This window comes from Canis lupus, chromosome 14 (assembly GCF_003254725.2).
Source record: "Canis lupus dingo isolate Sandy chromosome 14, ASM325472v2, whole genome shotgun sequence".
NCBI lineage: Eukaryota > Metazoa > Chordata > Mammalia > Carnivora > Canidae > Canis > Canis lupus.
The window spans coordinates 50,921,892-50,937,251 of record NC_064256.1 but is presented as its reverse complement, the minus strand read 5'-3'; the positions used below and the strand labels follow the sequence as shown (position 1 = coordinate 50,937,251).

Below are 15,360 nucleotides of genomic sequence, written 5' to 3'. Positions count from 1 at the left end.
TCTGCCTATGTCTCTGCCTCTCTCTCTCTCTGTGACTATCATAAATAAATAAAAATTAAAAAAAAAACTGTTTCTGCTATTGTAGATATAAATATACCAGTGACACTTTTATATGCTCAGTTTTCTCTAAGGTTCATAAGAAGGATAATTATGTTGAAGTGTCACATGTAAATTCATGTTACTTGTCTGCACTTACAATTGTGAAGAAAACAGTTGTAGAAATACTAGACATGTATTCATTCCTTCCATATTTATTGAACATTTCTTTTTTTTTCTTTTTTCTTCTGTATTATGTATGATTGAATCTTTGTGAAAGTGATTGTGTTTAGTAGGAGTTTTTATTTGTAAGAAGTTTTTTTTCTTTTCCTATTTTCCATTTTGAATGTTCTTAAGATTCAAATCAACTTCCTGGATAGCATTCCAAAATTGAGCAGTATTCCTCATAGAAACAATCATTATACTTGACAGATCATGTGATATTCCTTGAGAATTTCTCAGAGGAGTATTTCAAAATGTCTTCACTTATAGAACTTTTTAAATAAACATTATAATACATATTTATTTGTGTTTCTCTAACTTTATTTTACTCATTTACTCAGTCATCATTCATTTTCAGTAAATAAATACTTACCAAGCCCGTAACTTATGTGTTGCTCTTCGTAGATAAACGAGACATGAATATTTTCTCTTGTGAGGTTTACACTGTCTTCTTTGTTGGGGAAGACAGGTTAAACAAATAAACATCTAAACAACTTAGTAAATAAGATGACAACTGGTGCGAGGAAAAGAATAGCATGCCAGCAACCCACTAGAATGAAGAAGAAGGGCAACTTCACTGGGTGAATTTCCTTGGGGGAGGATCTGATGGGAGGGGTGTGTTGTGTAGCTTGGTAGAGACTTAGGAGTACACCTATGTAAATAAACTGAGGAGGGAAAGAGCTAGGCATTTCTGAAGGATCAAAGAAGACCTGTGCAGCTCTTTTTTTTTTTTTTTTTAAGATTTTATTTATTTATTTATTTATTTATTTATTTATTTATTTATTTATTTATTTATGATAGACATAGAGAGAGAGAGAGGCAGAGACACAGGCAGAAGGAGAAACAGGCTCCATGCCGGGAGCCTGACACGGGACTCGATCCCGGGGCTCCAGGATCGGACCCTGGGCCAAAGGCAGGCACCAAACCGCTGAGCCACCCAGAGATCCCCGACCTGTGCAGCTCTTAAGAGTGAAGGCCAAAGTTGTGCCAGAGTTGCAATTTAATGATTTCCATTTCCAAGTAAGAAGTGGAGTTGTGTAAGCATTCATGTACTGATTTTAGGAGCAGTAGTTATATGATGGTGTAAAGATCAAAATGATTTAACTGTTTGGAAGATGGAGACATGTGTTACATCTGCATAACTGGTTAAAATAGGTAAGTTATTGGTTAATGATAACCTCACACCTTAATTTTTTTCATTGCTTTAAGTCAAAGGAATAAACAGTGCACTAAAATATTGCGAGTTGAACTTAGATGTAAAATATATGACTATTTCATACCTTTTTCTTAGTTTATATATCTCAAGCACCATTTTCTGTTAGGCTATATTTTCTTTAAAAAATGGTATTTTTGCTATCCTGCTATACTCTTTGATTGCTCTGCTAGATTTCTTGTCTGAGCTCCAGTTAGACCTCTAATTATCTGCCTAACATCTTCACTTGGATATCTCAGAGCCACCTCAAATTCATCATGCTCCAGAACGAACCAGGTTCTCTTCCAGTGTTCTCTCTCTCAGTGAATGACATCACAACACATCTAGTGGAATAAACACCATATCTCAAATTTATCCTTGAAACATCTTGCTACCCCTTTCCTCATATTTCTTCAACCACAGAGTTCTCTCATCTGATTTTCATCCATTCCTGTCTGTGTCTAGTGACAATATCTGTGTCCAGTACTACTGTACTCATTGATTAGCCTGTCTCTCCTCATCTCATCCAGTCAACTTCACATAACCTTTTGCCCCTCAGCATTCAGAGATCTTTTTTTTTTTTTTTTTTTTTTCATTCAGAGATCTTTTGAAAATTCAAACTTACTATCATGTGAAAAACCTTCATTGTCTGAAGACCAAAATTATTCATGTGATGTCTGTTCCCTGCCTACCTCTCCAGAGTCATCCCCCCCCATTTTCATGTAATGTTCAAATTAAGATAATACTTGCAAAAAATCTAAGTTGTAAAGAACAGTAAAAAAAACTGAACAATCATGAATCTGCACCCCATCCTAAGAATCACATCTCCATGTGTGTACTTCTTCATTCTCATCCCTCTGTCTCCTTGATGAGAAGTAACCACTGTCCTAAAGGTTGTGTTTTAACAAATCTTTGCTTAAAAAAACAAAACAAGAACAACAAAACTGTTATCAGAGAGGGAAAAGGAAAGGAAGAGATCAGTTTCCCTTACTATGTAGGGATTTCCCTTACCAGCACTGCCACTGAAACTTTGTTAAGACTGGATCTGCTTGTAGACCATCGAAGATCTCCCCCAGAGTCTTGGTCTGCTATGTGATCTGAGGGGAAAGTCTTTTTCAGATTCATCTGTTCAGTTCATTGTCTACATTCCAGGTTCACTGTCTAATTATTTTTGCACCGGGATTATCTCTTGCTTTTTTCCTCCTCCTATCGCCTTCTCATCATAGGGATTCTGTGTATTTTATTATTTTTTTCAGATCTCACCCCCTCCCTGTAAACTTTCCCTCATTGTTTGGCTCTCAACTCAAGCATCTCTTTTTCAAAGAAGGCTTTCCTTATCCACTCTTCCTCTGGTAACCAAGTCTAAGACAGTTTTCTGTGTCACAGATACTCCTAGCTCTGTTTCCTTTGTTTAGATGGTATTTCATTCCATACTCGATAGTGTGTTTGATTACTGTCTTCTTCTTTCACACCTCCTCACTAAACTATGATGTATTGTAGCATCGTAATATATATAAGGATGGGCACAGAGCCTGACACCTGTGTTGGGTGATAAATATTTGATGGGGAAAAAAAAGAGTGAATGTATGAATGAAGAAGTGTAATACTACCTCAGCCTCAAGTGTCCTATAAAACAGAGCTAGCTTTGTCCTGCATTTATCTTCTTTCAAGATAAACTATGAAGTTTACTTATTTAAAGTTCTTGAAATTACATGTTTATGAATATATAAACACTATCATCAAAATTATCTTAAAGATAAGAATAAAATAAATATTTCACCTTGTTCATCTTCCTTCACTATTTCTTCCTTTTTAAATCTCTTTATTCCTCATATCCCTATGTGATTTAGAGTATGAAGGACCTTGCTAATTTTGAGTTGATACCAGATTGCCGGAGGTACTTATGAGGTAAAGAAACGAATTATTTACAATACAAGAGGCAGTCCTTCACAGTTATTAAGTTGGTTGTAGAAATGATCTAGAGAGGAAGAACACTGAGCACTAACTAACCCATTTTCATGATTAAAACAAATGCCTTAGGCACACATTTCTTTTTCTATGCCATCAAAACAAATAAAGACCCTGGCATCCCACAACCTATTACTGTTTCTTTTCTATTTGGTGAAGTCCAAAGACATGTTCTGTGGTTGTGGTTAGAAATTTATGGAAACTTACAAAGCCTTGTTGTTCCATAAAGCTCAAAATAAACCATATGCTAGCCTATCCCACACTGTCCAGAGTCCTTTTTGGAAGTATATCTAAGAGCTGAGAAAAATGTAACACAGATTTTTACCAAAGCTTACATAATTTTCAGTTCTTTACACTTAGGCTTTTTCTGAGCATTTCTCAAATGTGACATTTCCCACATATTTAGACATAGTGAATTTAAAAAAAATTCTTCTAATTGAACCTTATCAAACATTTGCCTTTGAAATGGAAAAGCCTAGTATACACTAACAGTATGGACTATTTTATTTATTTATTCATGAGAATGAGTGGGAGGGAGAAGGAGACAGAGAATCTGCAGACCCCACGCTGAGCACAGAGCGGGAGGTAGGGCTCCATCCCACGCCTGTGAGATCATCACCTGAGTGGAAACCAAGAGTCTGACGCTTAACAGAGTGACCCGTTCAGGGCAGCCCTGGACTACTTTGATATATACAGTATTTCCTTTTGTCTTACAGTCAAACACTGTAAATTCTTCAGTAAATCCAATTTTATCCATGATTGAGGTCGCTCTCAATGATAAATTAAGTGCTTAAGTGATACATATTAACTTAAAAAGATGGAACAAGATGTTGAATGAGAGGTATAGGGCAGGGTGTGTGCGAACATTTGGAATAACTGTAGTGAATAATCAGTAGCCTTCCTATTAGAAACCAGGCATGATTTTGACACTAAGAAAAAGCAGTTTTCTTGATCACCTGATTGTAATTTTCATATCCAGAGCTGATAAAATCATAACTGGTAGATATGTATCACCACCCTAAACCATAGTTTAATAATGTTAGTATTTCTTTTCAAACAGAAATTAAGAATTATTTAAAGCAACAGTTTTTAAAAATAATTACAAAATGTGATTATCGAGAATTAATTAGTGTTGCCATTGGAGTATATGTGTCATCAATGTGGAGAGAAATTACTTTGTAATAAAGGTGATTAAGTAGAAGACCTCAAGGTTTATAAACTGTTAGTATGTTGGTAAATTGTTAGTATTTCAGATACATGACCAATCAGACATTATTAGTAGATGGTTAAGAGAGAAACTAGCAATGCTAGTGCTTATTTACTTTTTTTTTTGTACTTTAATGCTTCCTGATATGTCTTGGTCATTTTTGAGAGGTATAAATTGTTTTACCTTTGTTTTTACATGTATCTATTAATATTTTTGCAATATAGTTAAATACCTTTTACCTGAAATGGTCTTTGGTTAAATCTCTTCTTAAAATGGATATCTGTGGAGCACTTGGGTGGCTCATTTGATTGAATGTCCAACTTTTAATTTCAGCTTAGGCCTTGATCTCAGGGTTGTGAGTTCAAGCTCTGCATTGGGCTCCATGTCCAGCATGGAGCCTACTTTAAATAAATAAATAGATCAATAGATATACGCTCAGGGTCTATATTTAAGTATAGTCTTCCTTGTGTAAATAATTATAGAATATTTATGCATTTTGGATATCGTTTCAGGGGTAAAAATTTCACCATTGATCAAGTTAGGAAATCTCACACAAAATTCACCAAATGTGTCCAATGTATGGTCAGTTTCTTGGGATGGATGCAAAGGAGAATTTCCACTTGTTCCCCCATCTTCTTGTATCTTTAGCACACAAGGGAGAGAGACGTTGAAGATGCCATTCAAACCAAAACTTGTCATGTTAGACTCTAACAAATACAAATAATGAGAAAACAGGTTAATAATAGAGAAAAAATTTCAAATATTCTAAAGTACTCAAAACGTTAGAATCACTAATCTGGATTAACATTAAACTGGACTACTGTGCAATGTATTTCTTTCTTGTAGCTGCTAGAATTTTGTTTATAAGAATGTTTTAGTGATAACATTTTGAATGTGAAAAGATGTATATTGACAATTATTTATACTGAGCATCAGATGTCTGTTGTATGCTTACAGTACTAGAAGTGGTTTATTCCTGGCTTATCTGGAATCATGAGAGAAGCTTTATTGAATGTTTTTAGTCAGTTTTTGTGTTTATAGGCACTGACTTTTTGTAGACAGGTCTATGCCTTGGGATTCCTTTTTTACCATTGTCCTGTGAGACTGGCAAGAAAAGTTTTAGGTAGATATAGTTTTGTACAGAACAGGTTTCTATGACTAGCATTCCCTCTTTGGTGCTATAAAAATAATGGACTCTTACAGTCTAAGCCCGAAAGAAAACAGGTAGACGTTCTATAATATATCCTACTTCCTTCTTTGCTTATTGATTTTTGGGAACGTGTGTTGTCTGGAGGCAGAAGTTTATGGTTTCCTAGAGTAATGATTTGGAGAGCAACTGAAATATAGAAAGAAGGACAGAGGCTCAACAAGCAACAGTCATGGAATAATGTAGAAATGCATTCTGGTCCAAATAGAGCACTGGTGAGTAGAAAATGGCATCATGGTTGTTTGTAAGGTAAAACCAGGTGGCATTGTGTGGGAAGTGCTGCTCTTCTGTGCCACCAATACCCAAGAAAGATGTCTGAAATCATTAAACACTGCTTGTTTACTTTACCCCTGCTCTTCCCATCCTTTTTTTTTTCCCGCCTCAGTATTTTCTGTATGTTCAATCTCCCTCTCATCCATGATCTCTTTATCTTATTCTTTCCCATTTCATTAGAAATCTCAATCTACCAGTCATCTTCCCCTTTCTAATGACATTTCCGGTCTTTTCCTTTCCACTGATTATTAACTTGACCTATAAACTTGCTCACAGTATTGCTATATTATTTCTTTATCCCATCATAGTATTGCTATATTATTTCCATTTCCTTACAGCCAGTTTTCTAGAAGAATGTTACAATGTTATAGACTCAAAAATTTTATAGCTGATAATATCCTTTCTGAAAAATGAACCAAGCATCATAACTGAAATTTATTTATTTGTTTTTGTTGGCAGAGTTAAAATTTCTTCTTTCACATTTCATTCACTCCACATTTAGCTTTAATTAGGTTGATATAAAATGAAATTGTACATTAACCTTCTCATTACATGAGAGTCAAATGGATCATCGCTTACCAGAAATTTAAAGAGCAGCATTGATCAAACAATTGGATGACTCTTTACTGGCTATCTGATGCTGGATTCCCTAGAAGCAGATTCTAACATAAGGATTTATTTGAAAATAATTTATTAAAGTGAGAAATCAGTTAGAGGTGACAAACAGGAAGGATAGGGTAGGGAAAGGGAAGAAGAGGTTTAATTTTCAGCACAGTGTCTCCAATGGTAGTTTCCATTTAAACTTTCATGGGAGCTCTGTAGTATGAATTATGCCTCTGTTCCAACCCAAGTTAAATGAGCTGGATGTTCATTCTTGTGTGCTTGTCAACCATTGATTAGGAATCACAGGATTGGAGGGTGAAGGAGGTGAGGGAAGAACACTTGCAGGTGCTAAGAACTGTGTGATGGAAATGAGTAATTTCCTTTCCTTTCCTTTCCTTTCCTTTCCTTTCCTTTCCTTTCCTTTCCTTTCCTTTCCTTTCCTTTCCTTTCCTTTCCTTTCCTTTCCTTTCCTTTCCCTTCCTTTCCTTTCCTTTCCTTTCCTTTTCCTTTCCTTTCCTTTCCTTTCCTTTCCTTTCCTTTCCTTTCCTTTCCTTTCCTTTCCTTTCCTTTCCTTTCCTTTCCACTCTGCTACTTTACTCTGCTATTCTACATTGCATTCCTAAATTTATTTTAAAAATTTGTTCATTTATTTGTTTTTGGTTATAGCCAACTTCACTGATTAGTGAAGGGAAGAATATTTTAATAGCACTCTTGGATAGTTATGGGCATTTTTTTTGATACTACACTAAAAATCATCAAATGGCATTTTTTTAAAAGATTAGTTCCAATGTGGAATCTGAAATCATGTTGATGAACTTTTGGTTTTCTTGCTCTAAAATCCATTGATCTGTCTTATACTTTGAATGCATATTTAACCCAGATATAATATTGTAACATCATGCATTGGTCATTTGGAAAATATTGATTTCCTGAGTTTTGTAGATACTCCAAATGTGGATACATTTCATCATACAGTATAAACAAATCCCATTTCTTGATATCACCAACTGATTTCATTAGAGATTGTAACTGGAACCTGTTTTGCTCACGTAGGTCATTATAAGCTTTTCAAACTTCTAATTTTTACTTGAAAGCTTTAATGTTGTTGTTGGCATTGAACACCATTGGTGAATACAGATTCACTTCATTTTAGCAAAAATGTCTGCCAAAAGCCCAAGTTTGAATATTTGCAGTCTGTCAATTGTCCCTTCAAGTAAAATTGCTGTTCCATGAAAAAAAGTGGCTAGTTCAGCCTGCAACTAAAACAAGCACACAGGTGCTACTCCTTAAAACAACCCTTTGTAGTTTATATGGAGCCAGTACTTTCTTTGTATTTACCTTTTCACTACACAGAATGAAACAATGCATTGAACTAAAAAGTTGAGATGTAACAGAATTAAAAAAAATTTAACTACTTTATCACTGATGTTCTTGAATTAAACTGATTGTGTTTGTTGCTTTGTTTCAATGCATGTGCATGGCAGTGAAGAGTACAATGATGACTAATACAGTTTGGTGCTGTGGCCCTGCTTTATGGTAAAGCAATAACAATTCTCCCATCAGTACTTTCATACCATCTGTGCAAATATCCATACCGCAAAAAAAGGGCGATTAGCATCTAAGTGTTGTTATGAAAATAATTTTGCCCTCACGGATTCCTGAAAGGTTCTCAGGGACCCTAGGGGTCCATGAGCTCACTTGAAGAACCACTGTTCTAAGGAAAGCAACAACTCTTGGCATACTTCATCTTGTAACTTCCTTCACCTAGTGTCTACTGTAATTTTTGCACACAAATTGCAATTACTATTTAATTTAGTCCTTGAGCAATTTTGGGATAAAGTACTTTGGACAACTTTCTTCAACTTCTTTGAATAATCCTACTTTGAACAGAATTCCTTCTTAAACTATCATTAGTGGTTGTTTATGTTCTCATAGAAGTACTACTTTAACGGATATACTTACTCATGGACTAACCCCAGCTTGTTGAGGTTACTAGTTTAACTACTCTTATCTCTTTGTTTCTGAGAATTTTAAGGTATTTATTTTATAAGTATGTTTTTCAGTTCCAAAAGAATCAGATGGCAATCACATTTTGAGGTTTTTGAACGGTTTATCGTTCATGGAGCACTTCCACATGCATCATCTCTTTCCAGCACATGCCAGTCCTGAGAGATTGGCAGGACATTTGCCATTTTCTCCACATGAGTAATCCCAGGTTGAGAGAGGGGATGTGGGTTGCCTAAGGCCATGAGAAGTAAGTAGTAGAATAGAACTGAGATGCTCTGTTTTCTATCTCTTGCTTCCTTCACTGAAGAGCACGATTGCTTTTCTTGTAACAATTTAGAAGGCATTTCATACTCTTCGTCTTAGTCTAGGCAGCACATTTCTGTTATCATTTCCTATCACATGATGCCCACATAGGCTGTTGACTTAGATAAAAATACCGTACAACTGAAGGGATGGCAGCAACTCATAGGAGCTTTGGACTCAGTGAAGGCCTGATAGTGCTCAGAATTCTTCTGTAACCATGAAGGTTAATACCTTTTTAACCTTAATAAATATCAGCCAGCCCAGGTATGAAATTTTCAGCTGCAAGGAGAACTGCAGGAAACAATTTAAATAAACCCTACAGCTAATATGAAGCAAAACAATACAGAGAATGGAGATGTGCTGGGTAATTAAGCATGTTACAAAGTAAAGTTGACTGACTAATCTATAATCATATGCTGGGATTAATAATACAAAAGGCTAAAGTACATGGTGAGAATTAATGAAAAGGGGTTTTGAAGAGTTTATAATAGCAAGGAGTGTTTGCATATTGTAAAATTTAATTAAACATTAGTTTATTATATTTCTTTGTGGTAGTCCTTTTTGGCCAAGAGGATTGAATTGAGCTTCCTAGAGTTTTTAGTTTCATTAGAAATAAAAAAAATGATTTGTTAGATAATATTTTTGAAACACAACAAATGATAGAGAATAATGATAATAAATAGACATGTAGTCACTATCCAGTTTTATCATATTTTAACATTTTGCTGTATTTTCTGCCTTTCTTAAATAAAATATTTTAAGACAATTAGAGCTCTCTGTGTACCTCTCCTAGAGCTGTGCTGCTCACTCTGCAGAGTTGTTTATTATTCTGAATTTACTGTTCAGTGTTCAGAATGCTTGTTTTTCTATTTGGTACATATACTGATAAATATATGGTACATTTTCATGTTTTTTTTTCATTTTCATGTCTTAATACTTTATGATGTTTGGTAACATTTTGCAATAGTTTTTTCCCCTCAATGTTGCTTTTGAGTCTGCCCATATTAACATGTGTAGCTCTGACCTAGGTATCTAATGCATAGAGTTTGTTAATGACAATGCTGTAACTCATGTATACATTCTACTATTGATGGTAATTTAGACTGATTCTTACAGCAAGAATTGGAAGAAACATCTTTTTTTTTTTTTTCTTTTTTGGAAGAAACATCCTAACAGTCCTTCTTAGGTATACCTCTTTGGGCACATGGTAACATTTTGTCCAAATATTAATGTTGTCTGTTGTCTGTTAGTGTGTGTGTCTGTGTGTGTAAACTATAGTCTCCCCACCAGAACCATTTGAAAGTAGGTTGCATTGATCATGCCTCTTTACTTTGTAATACTTCACCACGTCTTTCCTAGGATCAGGAACATTCTGTCAGATAACCGCAATACAGTTAACAAAATCAGAACATTTAACATAGAAGTAATACTTTAACCTACAGTCCATCTTGCAGTGTTGTCTGTTGTCCCAATAATGTCCTTATAGGGGTTGTTGTTGTTGTTGCCCAGAGTGGGATGATGTGGGGTGATGTGGGATGACATGTTGTATTTAGCTGTCATGTCTCTTTAGATTTTTTTAGTCTAGAAAATTCTTCAGCCTTTCTTTGTCTTTTATGACATTGCCATTTCTAAAGAATCAAGGAGATTATTTTATTAACTGTTTTTCAATTTGTGTATCCAGTGTTTTCTCATGCTTAGATTCAGATTATGCATTTTTGGCTGAAATGAACATTAGTGATGATGTATCCTTGTAAGGAATTGTTCCTTATGGTTGACATTATTTGGATTCTTTGGTTAGAGAGTCATTCAGTTTTTCTACTGTATTTACTTTTATTCCTTTTGAAATTAATAGGTAATTTGTAGAGAAATACTTTGATAAGTTGTAAATACTCTGTTTATAATCAAACCATTCCCCCTTAGATTTAGCATCTGCTGATGATGATTGCCTGAATCACTTTTTACTATTCTATTTGCAAAAATGTGATTTTCTAACTTCATCATTCCTTTGTTCTTTTTTTTTAATTTATTTTTTATTGGTGTTCAATTTACTAACATACAGAATAACCCCCAGTGCCCGTCACCCATTCACTCCCACCACCCGCCCTTCTCCCCTTCCACCACCCCTAGTTCGTTTCCCAGAGTTAGCAGTCTTTACATTCTGTCTCCCTTTCTGATATTTCCCACACATTTCTTCTCCCTTCCCTTAAGTGCATCATTCTTTAGTAGATTCTGAAGAAATACTATGAGTGTGAATTCCTAGTCTAAAAAATAGAATCAGAATTTATTTTGTGAGAATTCTTTCCCTAATAGCCTTTTATTCACTTCTGAGAAGGAAAGTTAAACTGATATTCCCATTGCCTGAATCAATCTAAAATGACTCTAAGATCACTTATTTGTTTAAAATTTATACCTCATTTACTTCCATTAAGAATTTGAGGAAGCTTTTCAAACTAAACATGAAAAAAAACAGAACAAAGAAGGTAAGAAACACAATTAGGTTTCTGTTATATAGAACAGAAAATGTAGTGCTGTTTACTTATTACAGTTAAACATTGATTTCAGATCATAGAAAATTGGCAGCTAAGGAAAAAAGACAACCATATTTAATTAGGTGTGATTTTACTGTTTCATAAGAAGAGGTATCCTAGAAGAGCTTAATAAAAATGTCATCAGGAGGGCTAAATTTTGTTTTGAGCCAATTCTATTTATTTAAAATGATGCAGTGGCAAAAAAAAACCCAGCTCAAACCAGTGCAGACTAAATTTAGAATTTTTGGTTAAGGTTTAGGATCTGAGGTTCCATTTCCAGATATTCTGGTTCACCAGGTCCTGGGAAGGGCCTGAAAATTAGCATATTGAACATCACAGGTACTCTTTGCATCACACTTTGAGAAACAGTGCCTCAAATGGGAAAAAACAAAACAAAACAAAACAAAAAACAGTTGTGATTTATTGTAATTGGGTCAGTATTCCAGACTTTATAAAGAAACATTTAAAATTCTTTCTGTAGTCTGGTATTTAAAGTACAGTAACTTAGAAATTTGATATAAAAATAATTTGGGATAGTAAACAGCTAAAAAGCTAAACTGAACCATTGGAACATATATCAACAGTTGACTTAGTCAGCAACGTAGTCTTTTCCATTCTACCTAATGCCCCTATTTCATTAACTATTTTCAGAAACTCCTTAACTCTTTTAGTTTTAGTGGCTCCAATATAGATAACTTTTTAACTTGTATAGAACATTCTAAGTTATGGAATATCTGTTATGTCAACTTTTAAGCACGATCCTGTTTTTTTTTTTTATTATTATTCATTATTTTGTATTAGAAAGGACAGGTCACTGAGTTCTCAGATTTATTACTCTTTTGCAATAACTGGGTTTAGCCAGAGGCCCAAATTTCAGAACTGCTCATAGGAAAGTAATTTCCACTGGTGTCATTGCTAACTAAGTGAGTGACTTTGACACATATAGCCCTGGCCTACAACTGGTCAGCCTGAAATAATTAATCAGAAACAACAACTATTTTAGTAACTGATTAAATTCCAATCTTATAGTTTATAAACTAGGTTAATTGGATATCTTTCAACAATGGAGACTTTCACAACTCCTGTTGGGTTAAATGAAAATATTTTAGATATCTAGCAGAATGTATAAGCCTTAGATATTTCTGTGATTTCTTTTAAGACTGTATAGGGGACATTTTATTTATGTTTCCTCTGATGTTGCAATGGAAACAACTGATAAAACTTCTGAAGATATGCTGGAAGTTTACCCCTTTGTTTCATTAAATGTAGCAAAGATAGCATATAACAACATACATAGGTTCATATGTTCTTGATTTGCAGCTCTTTCAGGAGAAAGGCATTTATTTTCATAGGAAATGTGACATTTATAAGGATTGAGCAGCTTAAAGAGTGTGCACAGAAATTGGTAGGACTTGTAAAATGTTGGTTTACCAGGCCTGGTTGATGTCTGGGCAAGAAAATTTTAGTACAGGAGCAGAGACTTAGTTCCCAGCTTGGAACATTTGTTTATGTTTGGGTATTTATTTATAAGACCATAGATGTCAGGCTAAACCAGTTTCACATGAGGAAAGGTCGGTTAAAGGGAGAAAATTTTTATTGTTGTGTTTATGTTTCAAATTTTCTGTCTACCATACAGTCCTTTGAGTTTTACTGCTTATTAAAGTACAAGCATTTCTTTAGCTCACTATTTGCAAAAGAAAAGTGAAAGGAGAAATGCTGTTGCTTCTGAGCATTCTAAGCATCCTACTCCCCTCAACCACCCCAAAAGAGATATTGAAGATATCAATTAATAATAGAGATCTAAGCATTCCAAAACCACTCAATTTAATTTTATATCAAATATGTGATTCCTAGAATATGTAGGGAAGGTTGATAGCTATTTCCTAATACTTCTTCTGCCTTGAGTTAGAATTTGATTCATGTGAATATTTTGCAGTTTTATGATTTTGAGGTCGAAGGTTTCCTGCAATTACTGTAATTTACTCCTAATCAGAATATTGCTAGTTTTGTCGTTGTTTACAAAAGGAAAAGTAAAAAAAAGTAAAACATTGAGTTACAACATTCACTTTGACAGTGGTCACTAGTTAGCTGTCCATCCAGCATCCATTTCTCTTTGCCTCTTTCCTTACAATACCCCAGTTTTCCTGATGCAGCCACTCTGCTCTTCTGCAGTACAGTGCTTTCCAAGGAGCTGAGCCCAGTCTCAGCTTCAGCAGTTGTTTCGATTTGTCTACAGTGAACCACCCATCTTTGGTACCTCTCACATTTTCATATGAAGAGGGGTCAGGTGATATTAGGAGTAATGTTAGGAGTAATGCTGCTGGGTGCCTTTTTGGAAAGGTCTTCCTTATTCTGACCAAGAGAAAGCTTCCAGAACTGCTCCTCTTTCCCTCCTGCTGGGCTATTGACTGCATCTTAATACCAAAAGGCAAACTAGCTTTAGGACAAAGATTCACTGTGGATCAAAGAGCAGAAAAAAACATTCCCAATCAGGACTGTTGTAATGTGTGTGTTTGTGTCTGTCTGTGTGTGTGTGTGTGTCTGAGTGAGGGAGAGAGAGAATGAGAGAGATGGAGAAATAATCAGTCAATGGGGGAACATTCTAGAAAATATAAATCTGCATTTTTTTTCAGAAATTCACAAAGGGAAAGTTAAAATGTACTGTTTGGGCTTTTATTTTAAATATCTTTCTGAACTAAATCATCTGCAAGCATTTAATAAAATATCTTTTCTTCTGTTCCCTTTCCCCTCAAAGATGCTCTATTTTCCCATTGAAAAATTTCAAAATGCTTATGTGGTTGACTGGATATAAAATCGTAAGCCAAGCCTTCTGAAGTTGAAAGGCTTATTGCCTAAAATCATGTCCTTTTGATGATATAGTTAGTTTTCTAATGTTTGCATTTTTATTAGTTCCTCATATGATAGAATTGGACTTATCTTTTGCCCAAAAGATGTTAGAATCTGAGAAACTATTTACTTGCAAGTTCAAATTTATTAAAAATTGTATCCCCCAAATTAAGTTTCAAAGCAAATCTAAAATGCAAATACACTTTGAACCATTCCCTCTTTTCCTAGGGAAGAAAGAAAATGGGATTTAGTTAGTCCTTCATGTGATTTCCTGTTCTTCCGCCTTGATAGGCACCATTTTAAAACAATGTTCTTGAAAAGAGAATACGTCAAAGAATATCTGCTTGGGACCTCATGAAAGGAATATGAGATGAAAAAATTGGTGATGTGTGACTCTATGGTCTAATGACAGAAGAGATAATTACAGTGAGGTATCCAGAGTGATTTAGAGGTAAATTGGAATTTTACAAGAGAAAGTGAAGATGCATTTGTAAGAAGGAGGGACAGTTGGGGGGAAATGTTATTTTAGCCACATATTCTGGCCCTCCATGACTTAAAGAGTATGAATTTCAAGAGGACAATAAAAAAAGAAATTATAGTAATCAAGATAGGAAATTATTAAGGAATAGGAGAAAATTTCAGCGGAGAGGGAATGTGAAGATTAAGTATAAATTCTAACAGTCTGGTTGATAAGTTGATGAGCACATTTACAGATGAGAAACGTAGAGGGAACAAAAGGATGACTTCAACTGTTTTGTGTAAGAGCCAACGTTAGATTTGTATTAGAAAGAATGAGTCAAATTTCAGTAGAGACGTTTCTGAGAAAAGGAGAAAAGTAATGTTTTGCAGAAGTTTTCTTGTGAGGTCTCCTTGAAGTTAGACAGAATCACAGGTGCCCATTGGTGGGTGATCTGATGCTTTGTCTATTTCACTTTCCTTTGACTGTTGTGGGGAATAAGAGGACAAT

The 15,360-nt window shown here is 34.8% G+C and overlaps 1 protein-coding gene and 1 long non-coding RNA gene across 8 annotated transcripts in view; one reads left to right on the top strand and one right to left on the bottom strand.

The window, feature by feature from the left end:
• Window positions 1-15,360, top strand: part of IMMP2L (inner mitochondrial membrane peptidase subunit 2) — an 848,292-nt gene that overhangs the window by 298,549 nt on the left and 534,383 nt on the right. The gene's annotated exons all lie outside the window — the stretch shown is intronic.
• LOC112670746 (uncharacterized) overlaps window positions 3,811-15,360 on the bottom strand; it is a 54,066-nt gene continuing 42,516 nt past the window's right edge. The window contains exon 6 of the long non-coding RNA XR_004804480.2: window positions 3,811-5,332. This is a non-coding gene — a long non-coding RNA (uncharacterized LOC112670746). The remainder of the gene's footprint in view (window positions 5,333-15,360) is intronic.